Source organism: Sorex araneus, chromosome X (genome assembly GCF_027595985.1).
Source record: "Sorex araneus isolate mSorAra2 chromosome X, mSorAra2.pri, whole genome shotgun sequence".
NCBI classification, from domain to species: Eukaryota; Metazoa; Chordata; class Mammalia; order Eulipotyphla; family Soricidae; genus Sorex; species Sorex araneus.
Window position 1 is genome coordinate 100,202,882 of NC_073313.1, and position 10,411 is coordinate 100,213,292.

The following is a 10,411-nucleotide window of genomic DNA, read 5'->3' on the forward strand; positions in this document are numbered from 1 at the left end:
GGCAAAATCCACGTTCACTCTGCAGATTTTACCCTGCATCTCGCAAATAACCAGATCGCTGGCAATTTCAACCCAGTCACAACAACTCTGCGTTCATTCATCTTCGCCGCGGGTCCGACGGCCTGTCTGTTCCCCCGACACCTCGGGTCTCCTCGCTTCCGTTCCGTGGCCCTGCGGAGCTGGAGGCAGGATGTACCTGCACCGTCAGCGCCACAGAGTTGACGCCTCATCCACAGTCCGAGGGGCGGCGAGCGGCCTTTCCCTTGGGGCCTCACCGAACGACTGCGGCGACACTGGGCAACCCCCACCTGCCTGCCGCCCCCAGATTAGGATGGGTCACGGCAGAGAAGCGCACTAAAGAGTTCACAGAAGCCTACTGAGCGACTTGATGAGAGAACTTCCACAATCCTCTCCTCCTCCTCTTTCCCCGCCCCACGAAGCTGGCGCCACCTCTTCGTGCTGCAGTTGATTCAGAAGCTTGCAGAGATTTGTTGATTGGGAAAGCCAGGGGAGTTATCTGGTAGAGACATACTAGGATGACTTTTGTCATGGAGATGACGAGTCTGTCCTTTGACTTAGAGCCATCGCTGAGCATTTTTCTGCATTTGTATTGTAAATTTACTCACATAAAAATAGTTGTCACTTTGTTAGATAGCTATTCATGGAGATGCTTACTTTAAGCTTCTGGACCAGGAAAGGCAAAATCCTTGCACAAAGAAAAATTGTTAACAGGTGTAAGAAGCATACAAGGACGTCTCTATAGCAGTAGGAAAATCAAATTGGGAAAGGTGGGGTGCTGATCTCAGTTACCAGCAAGAAACCTGATCCTTCAAGCTCATTTTGTCCTTAGCCCGAGAGCCACTCAAGAGCATTCACATGTCTTAATTTCTTCTAAACCAGTGATTTTCGACCTCTTAACACCTGCAGATTGGTACCTGTTGGATTACCGGTGGTTGAAATACACCTTTCCAAACAACCCAGATCTTTCATTACTGGGCATCTTTCCCTGATAATGGAAACCACTACTAGCTGTTACTACTTATCAAAGAGGAAATGGGAGAGGATATTCCCAGGCTTAGTGTTAGAAAGAGAGGTGTGTACCTACCATCCCTAGTTATACCCATGACATATTTCAGGAAGACCATTATGCATAGTTTAATGTTCAGGTTCTGAAGATTCATTTTTTGTGTGAATCACGTGAGGTACAGTTACAGACTTACAAACTTTCGTGTTTACGTTTCAGTCATACAATGATCAAGTACTCATCCCTCCACCAGTGCCCATTCTCCACCACCAATGTTCCCAGTATCCCTCCCACCACAATCTCCCATCCACCCCACCCCCCGGCCTCTGTGGCAGGCACATTCCCTTTTACTCTCTCTCTTCTTTTGGGTGTTGTGGTTTGCAATGCAGTTATTAAGTGGCCATCATGTTCGGTCTATAGTCTACTTTCAGCACACATCTCCCATCCTGAGTGGGCCCTCCAAGCATCCTTTACTTCGTGGTCCCTTCTCTATCTGAGCTGCCTTTCCCCCAGCATGTGGGGATTCTTAAGGGTTGTTCTGGGGTCTAACACATATGACAGTGTTCCTTTACTTAAATGTATACAGTATACATAGTGACCAGTTTAAATGGGCACCCATTTAGAGGCAGATGGATCCATCTCTGTAACTGTGGCTGTTAGTAATTAACTAGAGCTGTTTCCTTCTCCAGAAAATCATACTTTTCAGAATAAGAGCTCTAGTACCCTGCAACACCCCTATCCACACAGAGCCCTCCAGTATGCTGTCACTGACAGACTGAAGATGAGGGTACAAAAAGGCAGAGACCTTTCCTCAAAGTGAACCAACCTGTGGAGCAAGTACAGGTCCAGCACCACTTCTGTGATCAGGACAAAGCTGATTTCTGACTGGTTTATTTTTCTTTTCCCTCATTGCCCTATTCAGATGCCCACACACCCATTCTCCCAGAGAACTCCCTGACTAAATCACATTCCCAAGAACCATGCCTCTCTCAGGCAGTGCTTCTAGGTAGCCTATGTATGATTCATGCTTCATGTATATCAGAAGACTAAAAAGGTACCTCATCATAGGAAGAGCAGATATATACATCTCTGGGAAAGTCAGAGGTGAGTTAAGATTCAGCAAGGCAGAAACACAACTCGAATCAAATTTGGATCTATAATATAATTCAAATTAAAATGAAGTCCTGCTTTTACCCCAAACCTCTATTGCTAACATCAACTGATCATAAACTGTCAAATAATAAACAAGGGCATATGTATTATGTTTTGTTCTAATACTTACTTACTACAATGAAAAATTCTTTGGGGGAAGTTTGGGCCGTGTCTAGCAGTGTCCTGTGTCTGCTCTTGACTCTGTACTCAGGAGTCAGTCCTGGCTGTGTGTGGGTGACCATGTAGTGCTAGGTATTGAACAAAGGTAAGCCACATGCAAACAAGCAATTAAATCCCTGTGGCTTAGAATATGGAAAAATCTTATAAATATTATAAAGAGCTATGTGGCATTTATTTTTACTTTTTTAGGTTTTTGAGTTATCCCTATATCAATGCTAAGGGGTTGCTACTGATATTATTGGGGGACCATACAGTATATGGAACCAAACCTGCACGCAAGAATGTTATTAAAATGCACATTAGTGGAGTGATGGGTTTTGGAATATTGTATAAATAAGACCCAACCACGAACCGTTTAGTAACTATGTATCTCATGGTGATTCAATAAAAAATAAATATAATTTTTTAAAATTTTTAAAAAGAATGTTATCAGCTCATAGGGCTATATTACAATCCTAAAGTCACTTCTTAAAAATGTGGTTCAATTATAATTTTGTGAAAGCTTTGCTATTGTGATAGAATATTAAAATTTTAAGACTTTGAGTTATATTCATTTGTTTTCAGGTTTGGGGGACATTTCTGGCCGTCTTCAATGCTAAGGGATTAATCCTTACTCTGTTCTTAGGAATGACCCTTGGGTGTTCTTGGAAGACCATCTGTAATGCATGGACCAAACCGCAGGTGAACCTTATATAAAGTGGGTGCCTTATATTCTGTACTATCTATCCAGCCTTCATAGTTTTATTTTTGTTGACCATAACTTGTTAAAGATGGTTAAATATGAATATAAACTTTGTTACCTGATAAATGCATTTATTAATTAATAAGTGTTAGAGAACATTTATAGCATGATTGCTGAATAAGAAGTAAATATATCTTCCCATGATCATGGAAAATCTACACCAAAGCTTGAGATCATCTACGCGGAAACTTACCTGAACCTACCCACAAACAATGATTCTTTAGCAAAGAACAGAAGGCTATAAACCAGATTGGTTGAAAACAGAGAGATGCCCTTGTCAAGAAGGCTTACAGTGATGGTGCTAAATTGCAACTGGGAAGAGATGTCTGAAGTGGAACTCTACCCTCGCAAGTAGGAGTTGTATCAAACACTGACAGCTTAGACGACTAGAGCAGGAGATAGGAAATTATGAGGTGAATAGGAGGCAAGATAGCAGGTAGGAATCATCTTGACAATTTCTCACAATATTGTCAATAGCAGCATTGACGGATGCCATATTGGATCTCACTATGAGATTCACATTTTTTTTTCAGTTTTTGTGCCACACCTGTAAGTGTTCAGGGCTTACTCCTGTCTCTGTACTCAAGGGTCACTCCTGGCAGGCTTAGAGTATCATATGGGGTGTTAGAGATCTAATTTGGCTTAGTCATATGTAAGGAAAGTGTCTTACCCCCAGTACTATCTCTCCAGACCTGAGATTCACAATTTTTGTTTGTGCCAAGGATGAAACTAATGGCCTAAAATATATCAAGAATGTAATCTACCATTGAGATATACCCCTGATTGACCACTAGTAATCAGTCCCCTCTTAAATTATTTTAATTTACTTACATTATAATTTTTTATTTTAATGAATTTTTAGAAAAATATATTAATCATATTCTCTCTACCCAAACAATTCTATTATGGGAAATCTTTGTTTTTAGTCACCTTGAAATTAGAGTTATTCACGACTGGATTTCAAGCATACAATGTTTCAACACCAATCCTTTCACCAGTGTCCATTTCCCTCCTATACCGCTCCACACCTCTATTTGCCTCCCACCCAACAGTCTGCTTCTATGAGAGGTACTTTTTTAAAAATTTTTTATTTATTTTATTTTATTTTAAATTTTATTTTATCACCATGTGGAAAGTTACAAAGTTCTCAGGTTTATGTGTCAGTTATACCGTATTCAAACACCATCCCTTCACCAGTGTCCATATTCCACTACCAAAATCCCCAGTATACCCCCCACCCCCCACCCCAACTGTATAACTGATGAATTTCACTTCATTTTCTCTTCACCTTGATTACGTTCCATATTTCAACACAAAACTCACTATTGTTGTGGGAATTATACCCCCAAACAGGATAACCCTATTAAGGAAGCATTTGATAATTAGTTTTCCAATAAAAGATTGTATGTTTTCAGGTTTTAGAAAAGGTCGCGCGGCTCGGATGTGTCCCAGTCCCGAATCCCGGAGCCGTGTTAGTTGTTGCTCAGTGTCGCCAGGACTCCTTCTGGAGAAGGTGTTGTGGCTGCAGAGAGGTACTTTTTAAAATAAGTTTTTGCACTGTGGTTTATAGTACTCTTGCTTACTGGGTTTCACGCATAACACTTTACCACCTTTAAGCACCATCTACTTATGAAGAACTTTTAAAGTGCTTGCATTTGACATCCATTCTCACCACTATAATTCAACATACCATTGGAATTTCTACACAGAGGAATTAGGCAGAAAAAAGAAAACGAATAAGCTAAACTATGACTATTTTCAGATGACATGATAATACATATTAAACCCTAAAAAATATGCTACTTCCTGTAAAAGTTATTAGAAACAAAAACCAATACAGCCAACTGATCAACTACAAAATCAATTATGTGAAATTATTGAATTTATATATGCAAGCAATAAACTAGAAAAGAAATAGTCTACAATTTCTTTAAAAAGAAACACAAAGAATGAACTGCAAACGAGGTGAAAGACGTCAATATTGAAAAAAATTAGCCAGTGTTAAAATAAATGGAAGACATAAGGAAATAGGAGGATATTCCATGCTCATGAATTGGAAGAATTTCGAGCGGGCACCAGTAACATCTCACATTGAGAGATTTATTGTTACTGTTTTTGGCATATCCAATATGCCCGGGTAGCTTGCCAGGCTCTGCCGCGCGGGCTCCATACTCTCCGTTTATTGCTGGGCTCTCTGAGAGGGGCAGAGGAATCAAACACAGGTCAGCCGCATGAAAGGTGAACGCCCTACTGCTGTGCTATCGCTCCAGCGCTTGGAAGAATTAACATTGTAAAAATGACAATATTACCCAAAGCAACATACAGATTCAGTGCAATCACTATCAATTTCCAATGGCACTCTCTAAGGACATAGAAAAATATTATTAAGTATTCCATTTGACCACAGAAGATCCTGAACACAAAAGGAATCCTGAGATGAACTGGAGAGATAGTACAGGGGTTATGGTGCTTGCCTTTACAAAGTCAACCTAATTTTGATCCATGGAACTATATATGGTCCTACAATCATTACAAGAAGTGGTTGATCCCTGTACAGAAAGTCAGGAGTAATCGCAGAACACCACTGAGTATGGCCTAATGCTGCCCTCGCCCCAAGAAAAAGAAACTGAGGGAAAAAGAAGAAAAACAGATGAATTATGTTCCCCAATTTCAAACTACATGACATATCTATAATAATCAAAACAGTACGGTATTGGACTAGAATAGACATACATATAAATGGGATAGGATGAAAATAACTCTCAGGTTTGGGGAGAATTAATTTATGACAAAGGTTCTACTAACATAAAATGGAGAAAGAAAAGTCTCTTCAACAAATTATATTGGGAAAACTGGATAGTAACATACAAAAGATTGGAACTGATGATCAGAGAAATAGCTCACACAACTAGCATTCATGCTTTGCATGCAAGAACTCTGGGATTGATCTCTGATACCACATTGCCTTTCAAGCACTACCAAGAGTGGCACACAGCAACAATGAATGCGCCCCCCCACCAAAAAATGGAATGAAACTGAATTGCTCCTTCACATTATTAATAAAAGCTATTAAAAATGGCTTGAAGACCGGATGTCAGACCTAAAATCATAAAACATATTGAAGAAAACATCTACAAAATATTCCATGATACATTCATGATTAATTAAGGGAGTAGACTCCAACAACAATGGTGGAAAAATCAAAATTTAAAAAAATGGAATTACACTGAACTAAATAGCAGAGATAAAGAAATAATCACCACGAGACTGGAGAGGTAGTACAGGCGGTAAAATGCTTTCCATGAACCTACATTTGGTCACCTGAGCACTTCTAAGAGTAAGCCCTGAGCACAGACAAATATGACCCACATGCCACAGCCTCCTCCAAATTGTCATCAAACTAAGAGTTATGATACAAAATAGGAGAATTTATTTCACATCATGATTCTGACAAAGATACATAAAGGACTTACAACATTCAACAACAACAGCAAAATAACTGCATCAAAAAATTCATGATAGGAATTTGCATATAAGTGGATCAACATGGAAAGTATCACGTTGAGTGAAATAAGTCAGAAAAAGAGACAAACATAGAATGATCGCACTCATCTGTGGAATATAAAGTAGCAGAATGGGAGACTAACACCCAAGAGTAGTAGAAATACGAACTACTATAGTAGTATAGTAGTTATATATATATATAACTACTATATATATAATATATATAATATATTAATTATATATAATTATACTATATATAATTATAGTACTATTAATTAACTACTATAGTTTGCACTATAGCTTGGAAACTGGCCTCACATACTGGGGGAAAAGGCAGCTGAGATAGAGAAGGGAACACCTAGTAGAGAATGTTGGGAGGACCCACTCAGGTTGAAAGCTGCTTGCCGAAAGTAGACTATAGACCGAACATGATGGCCACTCAATACCTCTATTGCAAACTACAACATCCAACAGGAGAGAGAACAAAAGGGAATGCCCTGCCGCAGAAGCAGGGTGGGGTGATGGGGGTTGGGGTGGGCATGGTGGGAGGGATACTGGGAACATTGGTGGAGGAGAACGGGCACTGGTGGAGGGATGTAAACGAAATGGAAACATGAAAGTTCATAAGTTTGTAACTGTACCTCATGGTGATTCACTAATAAAAATTTAAAAAAACACACCCAGTTGCCAAAAACAATTTTTTTCAAAAAGTGTTATTTTTTCACCACTTGACAACTTTTTAGCAATCATAATAGCACTTACTGAAATATCCTATGCATAGAGACCTAAGTAGAGAAAAGATCTACCTTTTTCCTTATATACACTGCTGGACTGCGTTACTTGAGCATACAACTCAAGCGCTTCTTGGATCAATATGCTCCTGGCTACAATTCTAAAACCCAATATAAAGATCTGCTGTAATACCTAAAAAAATCATGATACGGAATGTGGAGCCAAGAAGGCACTGATGCTGGGAAATAAACATCCATACCTACTAGGACATGAAACACCATTTTTTTTTTCTTTTTGGGTCACACCCAGCAATGCACAGGGGTCACTCCTGGCTCATGCACTCAGGAATCACCCCTGGCGGTGCTCAGGGGATCATATGGGATGCTGGGATTTGAACCCGGGTCGGCCGCGTGCAAGGCAAACGCCCTACCCGCTGTGCTATCACCCCAGCCCCTGAAACACCATTTTAAAATTTTTAAAAAAAATTTATTGAATCACTGCGAGATTGTTGCAAGCTTTCATGTTGGGGTTACAATCACACAATGATCAAATACCCATCCCTCCACCAGTGCACATTCCCCACCACCAATATCCCAAGTATACCCCCCTTTCCCACCATCCCCTGGCCTCCATGGCAGACAATATTCCCCATATTCTCTCTCTACTCTTGGTTATTATGGCTTACAACACAGACACTCAGACATCATTATGTTTGGTCCATTATCTACTTTCAGCACATATCTCCCATCCCGACTGATTCCTCCAGCCATCATTTTCTTAGTGATCCCTTCTCTATTCCATCTGCCTTATCCCCTCCGCTCATGAAGCAGTCTTCCAGCTATGGGGCAATCCTCCTGGCCCTTGTATCTACTGTCCTTGGGTGTCAGATGAAACACAATTATTAATTTCAACAGAAAACCAAAAGTGCTAATTAGTTTAAATGTAATTTTAAAAATTGTATTAATTTTCCTATAACCTGATTTGATATAACTGTAATTTATTGATTTCCTCTGAGAGCTTTAACTACTTCCATTTTTATGCAATAATTTTAAAGATTGTGGTTACCTTTAATTTAGGTTTGTTGATAACAAAAGCATTAATGGGGAAGGCATAATTTTACATTTGGAGGTGAAGTTATGAGGGCATTTCAGTATAAGGGCCTCTGTACTGTTAAAGTTTTTCTATTAATTTTTGTTCCAGAGTTGACTCTTTTTAAATTTTGGGGCCACGCCCAGCGATTCTCGAGGTTTCTCCTGGTTCTGCACCCAGGAATCACTTCTGGTAGTGCTTGGGGGGACAATATGGGATACAGGGGATTGAACCCTGGTTGGCTGCTGTGTGAAAGCTAATTGCCCTATCAGCTGTGCTATATCTCCAGCCCCTGTTTGCCGCAATTGAATAGCAGCATCTTTCATAGGTTGTCAGCTTGGGGGGAAAGTGTTCAGAGTTAGTTTTCTACATTTGGTAAAAGGGGTTTTATTTGTTGTTGAGTATTTGGGATTTTTTGAGATTATTTTTTAAAGGAACATATATTTCAAATAATAATTTTTGAATGTGTTTACCCTAAGTGAGAAATAATAGTGCTATTTATTTTTTAATTTAAGCTTTATTCATTCATTTAAGTTATTTATTTGGGGGGTGCACACTGGAGATGCTCGCTCCTGGTGAGGCTCAAGGGACTATATGTGGTGCTGGTGGAGATAGAACCTAGGTTGGCCTCATACAAGGCAAACATTCTACCTTGTACTATATTTCTGGCTCTGATAACAAAATTTTAAAAAGATCATAATACATAAATAATAACATATTGGCATGTAGCATTTTGCCAAACTTTTCCTTTTTCTCACAGTGTTTTTAATTTAATCACTGTGAGATACACAGTTACAAAGTTGTTTGTGATTAATGAGGCTTTGGGGAAAGGGGAACTGGGGATATTGGTGGAGGAAAGTTGACACTGGTGGAGGGACTGGGGTTATTTTTTTGCTTTTTGGGTCACACCCGGCAATGAACAGGGGTTACTCCTGGCTCTGCACTCAGGAATCACCCCTGGTGGTGCTCAGTGGACCATAAGGGATGCTAGGAATCGAACCCGGGTTGGCCTTGGTCAAGGCAAATGCCCTACCAACTGCACTATCACTCTAGCCGTGGGATTGGGTTTTAATTGGAGTTGATTGGATTATTCATAAAACTCAATTATCAGTAACTTTGTAAATCATGGCTCTTTAATAAAAAAAAAAGTTCTTGATTGAGTATCAGCCCTACAATGTTCCAACAACTGGAACAGTGAGTTAGGACAGAAAAGAATCCACTTAGAGAATGATAGTTAGAAATGACCACTCTGGGTAAGAACTGGGTCCTGAAAGGAGGTAAAGTGATATGCATAATGGTCTTTAATGTAAATTGACTGATATAAGATTGTGCCAAGACTTGATGTACGTAATTTTGTGTTGGGGGAGAAAGTACAATACGTCAGTTACTTATCTTGAACATGGCTGACCTGAGTTTGATCTCCAGTACCATTTACGGTCCCTCCGAAGCCCATAAGAGTGATCCCTGGGTGAAGAGACAGTTGCGGTCCACTATCCATATACAAAACAGCATGAAATCTTGCCCTTTGTAATAATGTGTATGGGACTCATGCTAAGCAAAGTAAGTCAGAGGAAGAAAGTCAAATACTGGATGATTTTACTCATATGTAAGATAATACATAAAAACAAACCAAAGGAACAGACAGAATCAAATAAATTGAAATCCTCTGACTCTGTCCACAGAACTGAGATTACCAAAGGTGACAGAGAGAGTTCTGATAGTGTTGAGGTAGTACAGTGGATGCTTCTGGAGCAGAGTTGACATGATTAGCTGGTATATAGTTTTGAAAAGTGTGAAATTGAACACGTTTTCCAACCAACATTACTTTAAAAAGTAAGTAATTAAGTGGCTTATTTTGATCTGTTGATGGAAATAAATTGTATTACTGTATTTCATAAGAAGAAAATATCATTATCTACTAAAAATGAAAGTTTACTGATTTGAGAAAGATTAGTTATTTCTGAAAATACTCTTTACATTTCTCAAAT